The 14927-nt window shown below is 46.6% G+C and overlaps 1 long non-coding RNA gene across 1 annotated transcript; it reads right to left on the bottom strand.

Moving 5' to 3' along the window:
- Window positions 1-9057: 9057 nt before the first annotated feature.
- On the bottom strand, window positions 9058-14749 carry LOC142817970 (uncharacterized). Its single transcript, XR_012895447.1, has 2 exons — window positions 14637-14749; window positions 9058-14548 (listed from the first exon to the last, which is right to left on the bottom strand). It is a non-coding gene; the product is annotated as an uncharacterized LOC142817970 (long non-coding RNA).
- Between the last annotated feature and the right edge of the window lie 178 nt (window positions 14750-14927).

The following is a 14927-nucleotide window of genomic DNA, read 5'->3' as shown; positions in this document are numbered from 1 at the left end:
TTCTTTGTCATTATTCAGCATGGATTTTGTAAAAATATGTCATGTGATACGCAACTGCTTGAAGTTACTACTGACTTGCACTTTAACATAGACAACAATTCACAAACCGATGGCATTTTTCTTGACTTTTCCTAAGCTTTTGACCGGGTGGCTCTCTGTCGATTGTTTTCCAAATTAAATTCCTTCGGACTGGACTCTGCTAGCTTATCTTGGATTGGAAATTTCTTATCATCTCGCCAACAACTCACCGTAATTAATAACTGTGTTTTTCCCCTAGCTGATGTAACATTTGGAGTCCCTCAAGGTGGCGTTCTAGGCCCTTTACTCTTCCTTATTTACATTAATGGCCTGCCCAATACCATTTCCTCAAATAGTAGATTATTCGCCGATGACTGTATTCTTTATAGAATAATAACGACTCCCGATGATCACCACATCCTGCAAAATGACATTACCCTTATAAATGTGCGGTGTCAAAAATGGCTCATGGTATTGAACTCTGTAAAATGTAAACTCATTTCTTTCACCTGCAAACAATCGAACTCTGATTTTTCCTACGCCATTAACAACTCTGTCATATCTCGTGTTCAGTCATTCAAGTATAGGAATAAACTTGACTCACAATCTTTCATGGCACCCCCACATTTCCCCTCTCTGTGCTAAAGCACCACAGACGCTTGGATACACTCGTCGTAACCTTCGTAAATTGCCACCTAACATTCGCAGGTTAGCGTATTTTACCTTCACTCGCCCGCAGTTAGAATTCGCGTCATATATTTGGTCCCCTTATCAAGATTACATAATTACTAACTTAGAGCTTTTTCAAAACCGTGCCGCTCGTTTTATTACCGGAAATTACGGACGAAAACCCAGTATAACTAAAATAAAGCTCGAACTTTCGCTGCACCCTCTTCAGGTTCGCCGGCGTGTTATGCCTGCTTTTATGCCTGCTTCATGGATATGTTCAAAACACCAGGCCTTTGAGAACCATACTGCGCATATCTAGGTGGCTCTATAACCAGGGCAGTTTCGAGCGCATATTCGGCAATACAAGGGCGTTTAATTGTTCTGTGCTGCCACACGCCATCCAGCTTTGGAACGATCTCCCTGGCGATATCACTTCGATCACAAATCGCAAATCCTTTCACTGCCGCCTACTCGAACATTTCATGCTTACGTAGTTATTTCTTATTTATTCTCTCTAGATGTGTTATCTCATGTTTTAAATTGTTTAACGTTGTATTATGTCACATTGTAGTATTGCAAACGCTGCCAAAATTTTCTTCATTTTTCAACCACTGACTGTCCATGTTAATTAAGTTCATGTTTTGTGCACGCTCTTCCTTTGTTTAGTTTATTTACTGGGGTGTTAGTATTGCTTTTCTGGCAGTCGTTTACATCCCAGTGCACTTTCCAGATTGTATTGTTTTGATTTCGTCTTTGTCTATATTTATCACATGTCATATTTTACCTTGTATCGCCCCGCTTACACAATGCTCCGATAAGGAGCCTGTAAGGTATTGTGAATAAATAAATAATGTTACAGTTCCGGCTGTACGCATGGTGGAAGATGTGCGCGTAGCGCCTAGTTTAAGTCAACGAAGAGGGAAAATATGTGAAGTACTTTTGCGCAGCTGCCGTTCATTTTAACCGGGCGGAAAAAACTCGTGTTAAACTTCCCACTGGTCTGTTTCAGGCCAGGATGTTGCTGCGCAATGACATGGGTGACCCCAAGGAAGAGATCACGTCAGTCCGCAAGCATAGTGCTTATGAGGGCTTCCACAATATCTAACGAACAAGGGCAATATGCTGCGCCAAAATGCAAGTGTGTTTTTACTTTCTCTTCCTCCTCATCTCTGCTTTATCTTTCACGGGATTTCCTAACCCTCGTCCAGACTGCATTTTTTTCGATGTATCTTTTCGACCAGTGTGGTCACTGAAAACGCCACAGATTTCAGGAAGCTCGAGACGGCATGCTTCAAGGAAACTCGATGGGATGAAACGAAAAAAACTTTATTTCTGTCCTGTAGGACGCGCTTAGCGCGTAGCGGGCGTCTCCCACGTAGGGACCGACAGGGAGTGCCTGGCGGCCGCTTCGTGGGCCTGCTGGACGGCCCATTGCTGGTCGGCGAGAAGTGAGCTCCTGAGGGACCTCTCCCTCTTGCTTGAGATAGAGTCGGGAGGAGTTGTTCTACACTCCCAAAGCATGTGTGCGAGTGTCGCTGTGTGTCCACATGATGGGCATGTGTCGCTGGGGTATGCATCGCGATAATAAACGTGAAGTGTGGCAAGGTTTGGGTACGTGTGTGTCTGTAATAGGCGTAGGGTTAATGCCTGCGGTCGGTTAAGTTTCGGATGTGGGAGTGGAAAAATGCGGCGTTCCAGGTAAAAGTGCTTTGTAATTTTATTGTACGTAATTAGTGCATCCCGATTGGTATCTAAACCAGCAAGATTGCGTTGCCCTGTGGCAGTGCGGTTGGTAAGTGCGCGCGCTGCATCAAGGGTGATCTCGTTGAGGTTGGATAGGGCACCCGGCACGTGGCCGAGATGGGTGGGGAACCAGATGACAGTGTGGTGCTTCAGGGCACTCGGGTCCGCATTGTGCAGGATACGTAACGCCTGGTCGGAGATGACTCCGCGTTCGAAGGCTTTGATGGCCGGCCTGGAGTCGCTGTAGATGAATTCCCGTTTGCTGTCGAGCATAGCTATAGCTATAGCTACTTGCTCCGCTACTTCGGGGTTTCGGGTGAGGATTGTGGCTGAGTTAAGAGTCTGCTGCGCGGATGATACCGCGACCGCGGCGAAGGCTTGGTTGTTGCGATAGGCAGCGGCGTCCACGAACGAGACGTTGTCTGCTTCCATGTTTATGCGCTTGAGAATGGCGGTCGCCCGCGCAAGGCGCCTGCCTCTTTGTATTCGGGATGTAGATTTCGTGGTATGGGAGCGATCGTGATAAGGTCGCCGATTTCACGGGGAATTAGAGCCAACTCTGGGGGGTCCCTGGACCTCGAGGAGAAGAAGCCGAGCTCGCGCAGAATATGGCGGCCCGCCTTGGTGGTAGTGAGTCGGGTCAATTGCACGCGTTCCTGAGCTTCGGCGATCTCTTCTAGCGTGTTATGTACGCCAAGCTCGAGGAGTTTGTACGTTGGAGTGGTGATAGGGAGGCAAGGGCTCGTTTGACCACCTTGCGAATAAGCGCATTGAGTTGATCGCACTCAGCACGTAGCCATTTGTGTATAACGGCAACGTAGGTAAAATGGCACAAAACAAACGCGTGTACGAGACGCAGCAGGTTGTCTTCTTTGATGCCATGGTGCCTGTTGGCTACTCTGCGTACGAGTCGTATGGCATTCTCAGTCTCAGTCCTGAGCTTGTGTACTGTTTGGGTGTTGGTTCCGCGGGACTCGATGATCATGCCGAGGACCTTGATGGTGTCTACCCTGGGTACAGTACGACCATCTCTGGTGTGGAGGGTGATATTGCGTTCCGCCGGAGGTTTCCACCCTTTGGGATTGGCACCCCGGCGTTTGGGCAAATATATCAACAGCTCCGACTTCGCAGGTGAGCACCTGAGACCGGTGTGGTCGAGGTAAGACTCGGCGGTGTCGATAGCCTCTTGCAGGGCGGGCTCAATGAAGCCATCCGACCCTGTGGAGCACCATATGGTTACATGATCCGCATAGATAGTGTGATTTAGCCCGTCGATTTTTGAAAGTCGTTCGGAAATCCCGATCATCACGAAGTTGAAGAGCGTGGGCGAGAGGACGGATCCCTGAGGAGTGCCCCGCTGTCCGAGCTCCACTTCTTCCGACACTAGGTCTCCTACGCGGAGGACGGCTCTGCTTCGAGTGAGAAAAGAGTGGATAAAGTAGTAAAATCGATGACCTAGGTCGAGGGCTGCAATCGCTTTAAGATTGACGAGTTCGTTATTGTATCGAAGACCTTTTTTAAATCGAGACTGAGTATTGCACGAGTGTCCCGAGTGTTTCCGCCATCTAGAATTTGATGCTTTAGGAGTGACATGGCGTCTTGAGTGGATAACCCTGGTCGGAAGCCAATCATGTGGTGCGGGATGCAGTCGTTATCTTCGAGGTATCGACCAACCTTGTTGAGGACGACGTGTTCAGCCACTTTGCCCACGCACGACGTGAGAGATATGGGGCGTAGGTTATCTAGGCTCGGCACCTTTCCCGGTTTGGGTATGAGAACCGTGTGAGCTAGTTTCCAAGCATCGGGTACCTCACCCTTTTTCTATACCTCGTTGATAGTGTCGGTGAGGTAAGTGACGGAGGAATCGTCCAGGTTGCGTAGGAGCTTGTTGGTGATGCCATCGGGCCAGGGGCTGAGCGGCCATTGAGCTCATGGAGAGCTCTGCGCACATCTTCAATAGAGATGTCGGCGTCTAAGTTAGTGTTGTCGCTGCCAGAGTAATCAGGGTGAGGGGTCACAGGGCCCGTGGAAAGCGGGAGATAATTTTCCACGAGGTTCTTGACAACATCTTTCGGTGACACTGTCCGTTTAGCTTGATGAAGTATCTTAACGATCAAATGACGCTGATTTGTGCAGGTGTTGGTTTCATTGAGGAGGTGTTTGAGTAAGTTCCACGTTTTGCCATTTCGAACCTGACCATCAATCAAATTACAAATTTCGTCCCACTGCTGTTTTGAAAGGATGCGGCAGTAATTCATCATGGTCTTGTTCAGCTGAGATATGCGTTTGCGTAACCTCCGATTAAGGCGCTGGCCCTTCCACCGGGCCAATAGAGACTGTTTGGCCTCTAGTAGGTGGGCGAGACGACTGTCCATCTTTTCGGTTGGAAGGTCTGTGCTGATAGGTTTGGTTGGCTTGTTTACATCAGCTTTGAGCTGGGCCGTCCACGTCTCGAGGCTCGGTGGAGTATCGGCAGGAGGTCGTTCTGCGCGGGTCTCACGAAGGAGGTCCCAGTCGACCCACGTGTACGACTTGGTCTTCCTGCTTACTGTGGGGAGGTGTATGGCCAATATGAAGTGATCGCTACCGAGATCTACCACGAGGTTGGACCAGCGGGCGTCGGAGATATTCTTGACGAAGCATAGATCCGGCGTAGTATCTCTTCGCGTGGACGTACCAGTGCGAGTGGGGAAGGCCTTGTCCGTAATGAGAATAAGGCACATGTCATTCGCATTTTTCCAAAGCTCGTTACCTTTGGGTGTGTCGTACGTGTAGCCCAAGGCGCTATGCGCGGCGTTAAAATCGCCTGCAATAACTAGCGGGTTAGGCCCCGCGAGACGGACAGCTTTCTGGAACAAGCGTGTGAATCTTTGTCTATGGTGGCTGGGACTACTGTATACATTGAGCATGTATACGCTTTGTTGTGATTTGTTGCCAGGGAGAATTTCGGCCATAACGTGTTCAATATCGGGCACATTGAGACTGTGCGCTGTGCAGGTAATCTTGTTAGCGACCAGGGGGGCGATACCGCGTCCTCCCGAGGGGCCGGGCAACCACTGGTATCCGGAAAACGTGGCGGTTGGTACTACGGTCTCTTGTAATAGCATGAATCGAGGTCTGGCTTCGTGGCTACGGAGGTATTGCTGCAGGAAAGCTTTCTTGTGGGTGAAGCTCCTGCAGTTCCATTGCCAGATTCACAACTCGTCAATTGGCCTGGCCATCTTGAAGCATTTAGGAGTCGGCCTGAGCACCCGGCGGGTGCATAAGGGCCGCGTGACGCGGTGGACTGGGCATGGCTGCACGTTGCGACAACGGCTTACCCGCGGCAACGGCAGGGGCGACGACGTGATCAAGATATTGCTCCACTTGGCCCAAACGATTACCGTGTACTGCGAGAGTAGACTGCACGAAAGCCATGCTTTCGCCAAGAAAGCGAAGGCTTTCCTTAATTGCTGATAGCGTGCTCTTAATGTCGTCTAACTCTGCCTTTAAAGCTGGCTGATCGTGGGCGACCGCGCGTTTCTTGGGTGCGCTCTCGGCGTCGTCGTTACCGGCGCCTACGGGTTGCGGCTGCAACGGGGTCACTGCATTGTCGTCGTTGTCGGTTGTGGGCGTAGCAGCACGTGCGTTTCTGTCAGTTTTTAGTTCGGCAATTGCGACTGTGAGTTTGCGTATTGTTTCTTTCATCACCACAATTTCGTGCTTTAAGATCGCTATCTCAGATGTGGTGTGTGTAACATGCTCTGGGAGTGAACCCGACCCTACCTGTGATGTAGTGTTTCCTTTTCTCCGGACGGCGTCTGCCCAAGTAAGAGATCGCCGCTTATTCTTGTTGGCGTTGCCTGGCGATGGTGGTGCCGATGGGCTCGGCGATCGTTGACGCGAGACCCCGGTGAGACTGGGATGAGGCCTGGAACCGGCGTGAGGCCCGGAACCAGAGTGGGAGCCGGAGCGTGACCCGGGCCGGGAACCTGAACGGGAACCGTGACGTGAACCAGAACGAGACCTGGAGTAGCCTCGCGATGTAGATCTGGTTGGGGTCCCACTTCGCGAGCGGCGGGAATGGGTCCGAGGGTGGCTCCGGGACCTCGATACACGCATGGTGCGGTTCCTGGGACGACTCCGGGATCGGGACCGGGATCGGCTGCCATCGGATCGACCATCTGTAGAAAGCTTCGAGGCCTGGTGGTCATCAGCGGTTGCGTTTAACTCGGTCATTGCTTCAATCTGCTGCCGAATTTTCCATGGACAATGGCCACAGATCTTTTGATTCGTGACATCACCCAAAGAGGTCGGTTGGATCCCCTGGGTTCACGTGGCGAAAATGCGATTTTTCCTGAAGGCGCATGTGTTTACATGTGACCTCTATGATAGAGTTCGATTGAGATCAAAGACAAACAATGCTTCTTTTAAGCACCCATAAAAATGAATTACTCGATTAAAACACCACGTTGGAAGCAGTTAACCGACCAAAGACTATATTAATAAGCGATTAACGATTAATCGATTAGAAATCGTAATATACCATCCCTATAGTGGTCACATTACCCCAAGCGCCAGCGTCGCTGATAGGATAATCCACACCAGATATAGCTATGCGTCCCCTGGCTTAACTCCGAGTTCTTCACTTGCGCTCGCCCCGCGCAAAGTCGCGGCCTGCCAACGGAAAGCCAGGACGCACATTGCATTTCCCTTTGCTCGGGTAGTGGTGTTCAATAACTCCAACATGCCGTGAGTATGCGATCTCAGCCCAAGTTCGGCGTCCAATCAGCAACGCTATCTGACTGTCACATCACTTTCTTTGGCTCCGCTCTCGCCAGTAACTACTACAGATACCATAAGCGCCCGTGTCCACAAATGATGGACGTTAGTCATCGGGATTGAAACGTATGACAAAGCGTCAACGTTGATGCATACTCGTAAAGCGGGGCTATAGCCGTCAAACATCTCTATAGACATTTCGCAAGCTCTCTTTTGTCAATATGTGGTGAACATTAAGTTCGTTCTGTAAAGACTCGTTCTCCTTTCGTGTTTTGCCGATTTCTAGGGCGGAGGGATCAACCATGTTTATTACGATGTGCGACCTGTGTGCCTAGTGGACTTTGTCAGGTAGGTTGTAAGCATGCGCTAGGGTGGAGAATAGGGGTTTATAGAAGCGACTTCTGCTTACCTATCACCTCGAACGTTTCCAGTTAAGTAGCAGGCGATGCCGAAAACAAGAATATGAAAACGTGAAAACAAAGTGCAGCTGACTCATAAGTTGTGACCCTCATTGGTCGATGCAAAGGGTGTTTGGAGAGCCTGCCGGCGACCAATATTGCAACGGCTGCTGGTACTGGCCCTTTGTTCAGAGGTAAAGGAACCACGCAACGTCAGACAGGCCATACCATGCGCTTTTTCATCCAGTGGTTGTGCATAGGGTGTCTTAATGTAGCCGTGCCCATACATTGACATGGTAGGGAAGGGGGGGGGGCGAAACATACTTGTGTCGTGCATGCAATGTCTGTAGAACACTCAGCGTCATTCTCGAAGCAGCATGCAAGTTGAGCACGGCTTGCTCCGAGCATTACAGCGCGTCACAAGAAAGTAATAAAATCGGTCCCCATGAACTGAAAGGAAACGAGTGCGCATCCCATTATGAAAATGGGTAAAACATCGAAATAGAAAAAGCTGAATGTAGGAACAGCGCAACCTAGAAGTAGTTACTTCGTAACTACGGAAGTGAAAAAACAAGGACAGAAAAGAGCGCTGACTTTCAACAAAAACAAAAACTGTAAGACTAACACCAAATGAATATAAAGTATAAGTGAGCGTTGCATGCTCGACTGCTAGGTCACTCTCACCACCCAAGTAACCACGGATATCCGTTAGGAATACGTCGGGACGTCCGTCTCGGATATTGCGGACATCCATCAGATATCCGCGGACGTACAATGTACATCCAATGGACATACTGTGAATGTACAAAGGTAACAAATTTGTACGTTCGCTCGTCATCCGTCTTGGACAGCCGACACGGACATTAAAAGGACCATCAGGGGATATATAATACATATACACAGGTACATATATGTTCATAATAGATATGTATATTGATTTCTTATTCATTGTGCATAAATAATCTACCCCCTAATGGTCCTTTGAATGTCCATGCGGCCTGTCCGAGGCTGATGTTGAGTGAGCATAAATACCTAGCTATATATATATATGTGTGTGTGTGTGGTAATATCGAGGGTCCTTGAGGTTTTGTGCACTCTCGCAATCGATGCTTGAACGTCTTTCACAATAACGCTTTTGCTGCAGATTAAATATCAAAACGCTAAAATTATTTCTGGTGCAATGCTAAATTAGAACAAGATTCATGGACACAAATAAGATGACGACTAGGGATCCGGAGTGCCAATTACCAACTGTTTATTGATGGTATAAGCTAGAAAAAACTTACAATCATGCACAGGGACGTGAAAGAGTACAGCGAACTTTCATGCCACTGTGCATGCTTAGAAGCTTACTTGTTTTCAAGCTTTTACCATCGATAAAACAGAATAACATATGTTTGGCAAACTTAGGCATCAATTGCCCAGGAACAAGTGCTAAAGCGTAAGAAGATTGGGCTCACACAAGGTCTCATATGCAATAAAACGTTTATTATCATTAGGTCAAATCATCTACTCTGGTAATAATGAATAAATAAATTAAGCAAACACTAATTAAATCAAGTGCAATGTTCAAGTTGAAGTGTGAACACAATGATGAGAATAGAAGCACAGCTCCACACATTTAAGAAATTCTAGCAGTGAAGGTAATACAATGAAAGAAGTTAACTGTGGTTATTTCATTTTGTAATATCAAAATTGAAACTTACAGGGTCATAAAGACACAAGCTTTGGTACAAACAAAAAATGTCAAGAACATTTAGCAAGAAATAAAAAAGGTTTAAGTTAAAAACTGACAAAATCCAGTATGATGCAAAACACCATTCCAATACAATACTGCAGAACAGGCGACAAATATGACTGTTGCAAAAATACAAAAACAAACATGAAATGGTAAATACCAAAAAAATGTACAAGACAAATTCACATCATGGAAAGCACAGGGCTCAATTCCATCACACGCTGAAAATGGGTGACACAGTTTTATTGTTTATTAAGTACAATAAACATTAATCATACATAAAACTGTCATTCGCCCAGAAGCATTTTAGAGCTCTACATAGAACAATGCAATGGGACAATTAAGATACCCTTATGACATGGATATCTCTTAAACACTATGAACAGTAGTCATATAGACATCAGTTTTAATTCAAGCACAACCAATACACCTCTTTATCTTTGGAAAATGTGAATGTTTATTGCACAATAGTGGCTGTTTCGTTTCACTGCTAGCACAATATGGTGACCAAATAACTCATATTAAAGGGGTAGTGACACCATTTTTTTTGAAGGACAGTTTACTCTGCCCTACAAATCTCCTGTGTACAGAGATAGCTCGGAGCAAGTGTAGTACAGCAAATGCCGAGATAGATTATTTTGGAATTAAAGCCAGAAGGGTGTCTTGAAGGGCCAGTTGATACACGATTTGCATGAGCGCATGACTCAAACTATGTACCTAAGAGACGACAAAAATTTATTGTCCTTCCTGTGTTGAGCAAAGCACCAGGAAACACCCAGCACAAGACAAAAAATTTCCGCCATTCCTTACGCACGCGGTGCAAGCCATGCACTCAAGATCGTTAGCAAAGCAGGCGGGCAGCCTATGCGAAAAAGTAAAGTAACCCCGAAGAGCATGCGCGCATAAAGAAGCACAGGACACAGTACGAAGAATGCATTGACAATGTATTACGACATTCCGTTGTCATGTGGCTACACCTATGCTGGATAGACCAGTCAATGTTTGAACGATCACCTGAATGAGCACCCGTTCAATCTCAAGACTTCAACAAGCAGCATCTTAGCAGCCCATTGTTCCTCGTGGAGCTCCACCCAGCTCTTCCATAATTGAAAGATGTTTTCACAATATCGTAACAAGATCGAGTGCGAAATCAACGAAGCCTTCCATATTAGGAAGAAAGTACACGTGTGTCAGTGAGCCTCCACTTGCCCTCCTCGAAAAAGAGAACATGTTTCTGAGCTGTTAACTTTGGACATTTTGACTCGTGAGAGATTCATCTTGCTTTTCATCTTTATGAGCAAGTGTTGTAGTCCTATTTGTTTTTGCAGCTCTATATTTTCCCGTGTAATAAACACACACACAGTTGTTCCTCAGTTTCATTGTTCCTCAGTGTTGTGCGGTCATTTCTTCATCCCAATTTAGTGCTATTTTTCCCTCAGTACTAGTAAAGCCAATTTTCCCAAGGTGCACCTCGCGACATCGACACTAGCTTGACGTCAGGCTACAGTACTAATTCTGGCGACATCATACAGGATACTCGCCTGGCCATGGGAACGTCACAATTTCTTGCTCCAGCATGTGAAGAGCTCATATCGCGACTTGAGAGTACAGTAGGAACCAAGACTAGTTTTTAATAACATGTTGTAATTACTTTTTCAGAGAGCACTGACACCTATTTTCTAGGATCAGCAGGGCTTGGCTTAACATTTAACGCAACGGTGGTCTAGTGTCCAAGGTACTCGGCTGCTGACCCGCAGGTCGCGGGATCAAATCCCGGCTGTGGCTGCTGCATTTCCGAAGCGGAAATGTACGCCCGTGTGCTCAGATTTGGGGGCACGGTAATGAATCCCAGGTGGTCGAAATTTCCGGAGCCCTCCACTACGGCGTCTCTCATAATCATATGGTGGTTTCGGGATGTTAAACCCCACATATCATTTAACGCAAGAAAACAACAAATTAAAACTTTCATGTAACAACCACTTAAAGGGGAACTCCGGCGTTTTTTCGATATTAACTGATTTCAATAAAACTTTAAACATGTGTTTTCATTGGTACCGTGATAATATGTGCCAAATTATGCACCCTAAGTCATTCAGTTTCTTGGAAAACAAATTTTAAAATTAGTAGCCGATTCTGCAATCACACTAGTAAACGCAGGCCACCCTGTGCATGTGACGTAAGGGCCTACTCTTTTTGGAAAACCCTGCATTTCCCAGCAGACAGGTGCAACGTGCGCTTTCTTCTACGAGGTGACAACGCTAGCACAGTTCAGTTTTGTCAGCTGTATACAGCGTGTTCGTTATCGTTGATGTCGGTCTTACAATATTGAGCAACAAGAAAATTGATTCGGGGCATGTCAGATGCTTCACGCGCCGGCGGGTCGAAATCAAAAAGCGATGCTTCTGCGCTGAGATAGTAGCTGCAATCATTGCTGAACTTGTCACTAGTAAGTTCAGACGCTCTGGCACAGCTTGCTTTTGCATCGATATCGCCAACTTGCTTTTTGCGCATCAGAAGAGGATTGTGAGCTATGTGTGCGCCCTGGCAAGCCGTGGCGGGGTGTAGCCGATCTCGTGACGTCATCAGCGACGAATTCTCGAGACGTCATCTGATACCCACCATGGATGACAGAGCAGCTTCCCGTTTTGGTCTTTGTTTTGACTTGTTGCTTATTGCTTAATTAAAATTACTGACGAGTGCCTGGGCAAAATTAACCATCTTAGCCTTTGCAGGATTGTCAATACTATTTGAAAACAGCATTATCTCAGTATGATCGAAAATGCACCGGAGTTCCCCTTTAAGAAAACAAAGCATCTCTTCATAGCAAAGCGGTGTGTCAAAAACTGTTGAAGGGTAATCTATCCTAAATGCAATCAATTCTTCTTTTAGTGCTCTCAAGACAGATGAAGCAGTGGAATAGTAACAAATTTTCCGTGCCAGGGTAACCTAGCAACCTTGCGTACATTTCTTAATGGCCAACATTTAACACCAGAAATCTGTGAAACCACAAAAACATCAATGGTGCCAGAAATAAATGGCTTCTCATACAAGTTTACTTTTACTTTGAATTCGCGGCCAATGATGCAGGACACCTGCATACCTCTCAATTTTGCAAAACTCTCTACAATAATAACAGAACAGAACAGAACAGAAGGTTTATTGTGCTAAATGAAGAAGAATACATGTGCATGATATACAGAAAGAGGTCCCATAGTCAGAGACTGCAAGGGGACCTCTTAACAGAAGAATCTATCATGCAGCAGCTGTTAGGAACCTCTACACTAAGCATGAAGCTATCAAATGTAGCCTGTTTGTACAAGGGTGGTTCACAGGCAGGTGGAAGGGGTACATCTGAATGTTATTTTGAAAACTTAATTTTGTCAAAAGATGGAAGATCAGCTACCTCTCCATCTCGCTCCTTCAAGCGATTGTATAGTTGGGCAAGTGGAGTTTTGTGGCTTTTCAGAAGCCGCTTGAGGAACTGCATATTGTTCTCGAATGGAAATGCACTGAAAGTGTCCAGGGGTCCGTGCTTGCTTACATCATTTCCAAGATGTAATAAGCAGTGAATATTATAGGAAACCTGATCACTTCCATACAACTTTGCAAAACCTTTTACAAAGTGCTGTAGAAGGGACTCTGCATAATCAAGATGCTGCTGGCACAGGCTGGCATTTGAAACAATATAAGTTGCACAATGTAGTGCCATGAAGTTCCTGTAAAGAGAAGGAGCTAGAACAGGTCTGAGCACTAGAGGCCCGCTATACAGGAGGAGGAGCCTGAATTCTGTAGCTTTCCAGCGGTCAGCTTCAGATAAACTTCTTGGCTTGCGAGCAAATTCTTTCGGCACATATGGTGCTAACAACACATTAAGGTGAGAGAATTGTCTGCGCTTTGCAGGCCCAAGGCGTTATGTCTAAAGGACCACTTAGCCAAGCATTGAGCAGCTTTTTCGTAATCCCCAAACACAACAGGTGCATATAGTCCAGTGGTGCAGAGGTCACACAGTCTATGGGCAGTGATGTTAATACTGATGTGCCCCGGTGATGGTCAGAGTCAATCTGACGCCTGAAAGAATCATCCGTATGCAAAGTGGATGACGTAGTAGGGAAGCTGAGTCGACTGTTTCTGTATGTGCCCTCAGCTGTGCACTTAGGACACCCAGAATAACCTGTATGTCCTTTAATCTGAAACACAAATGATCGTGCTGGGGCATCCAAAACAAAACACTTCAAAGAAACATCAATTAGGTGCCCATGAAAAATCATTCCTTGGGAAAGAAGCTGTTGCAGGTCACTGACAAGTTTGTTGAGAAACTCATTGGCTGAAGCAGGCTTTCCTGGGCCTGCGAAAATTCCAACTACAAAGGGTGGTATTCTTCGATCTTCACGGATCATGCACTGTATGGGCCACAACTGCATGGTGGAGCTTTTGGAAATTGGCAGCCTGTCAATGTTAAAGGCAAGAGAAACATGACTGCCTTCATAACGTGCTTTTGACAAAGCATTCTCGAGGCTTTTCTGTAGCCCAAAGTGGCAGTAATGTCCCGGTACCATTCAACTGACAACAGGTGCACGCTGTGTATCTCTAGGCGTAGCGAGAAGAGTATCAGCGTCGCTAGGCAGAGATGAAGAATCGAAAGTACTGACCTTGAGAATTTTTAGAATAGCGGACAAAGCTGTATGAGTAACATTTTCTTTGATGGCCCAACTGCGCAGTGACACAACAAAATCTTTGTGCTTAGACAATGCATCAGTGAAAGATGAACAAACAGGTACCTCCAGGACTCCGCTTACAGGAGAAGGCACATCGCTGAGTTGCATTGGCGAGCCGTCGGGTTCAGTGTGCGATGCTCCCCTGGACGAACAGGGTGAACATTTTGTGGGCGATGTGTCCAATGAGTCACTTTCGGTGACGCAAGGCGAACTGCCCTCAGGGGGCGCCGAGCTGCAGCAATCCGCCTGAGTAGCTGCTGATGTAGCCGCAGTGTTTTCGTCAGCCCCAGGCACGCAAATGCTCGCACACTCACTGGCACAGCATGCGTTACTGCATGCGCGTAGTGTACCACACGCACTACTGCATTGTTCGAAGTTCCCGATTCCTTCAGACGTTGACGGCTGGCTGCCGGCTTGAAATCCGAAATCCCGAAATATTGCCTTTGTTTGCAATGACGCTTTCTTGCGCGTGTAAGACTTTTCCTTCGCTTTAGGCATGCTGGCACCTACGACGGAAATACATTGTAGTACTCATATGAAGTTCTGAAGTCTTTGACTGTATTCTTAATAAATAAATAAATGTAGCTATCTTACCTCCGTAGCTGGGGAAGAAAATACAATCGTATCTGCACTGGCACTGCAAGCACGCCGCCATTATCCACAGGACTAACAGAACGAATCCAGTGGCTTGGCTTGACTGGGCGATGGCTCGACAAACAAAACTTTTTTTTTCTCCGCTGTTTGGATAGATCACCGTCTATATAAACAACGTCGTTAAAGTAGCTTTATTATATTTAACAATTAGGCGGTGTATTACAACCGTTTTTGAGGATAATTATTATAAAATAACCTAAATTTGAAACGCCATTTTTGTGACTTGTTTCA

Source organism: Rhipicephalus microplus, chromosome 5 (genome assembly GCF_043290135.1).
Source record: "Rhipicephalus microplus isolate Deutch F79 chromosome 5, USDA_Rmic, whole genome shotgun sequence".
In the NCBI taxonomy this organism is placed as follows: Eukaryota; Metazoa; Arthropoda; class Arachnida; order Ixodida; family Ixodidae; genus Rhipicephalus; species Rhipicephalus microplus.
This window is presented reverse-complemented; position numbering and strand designations above follow the sequence as displayed.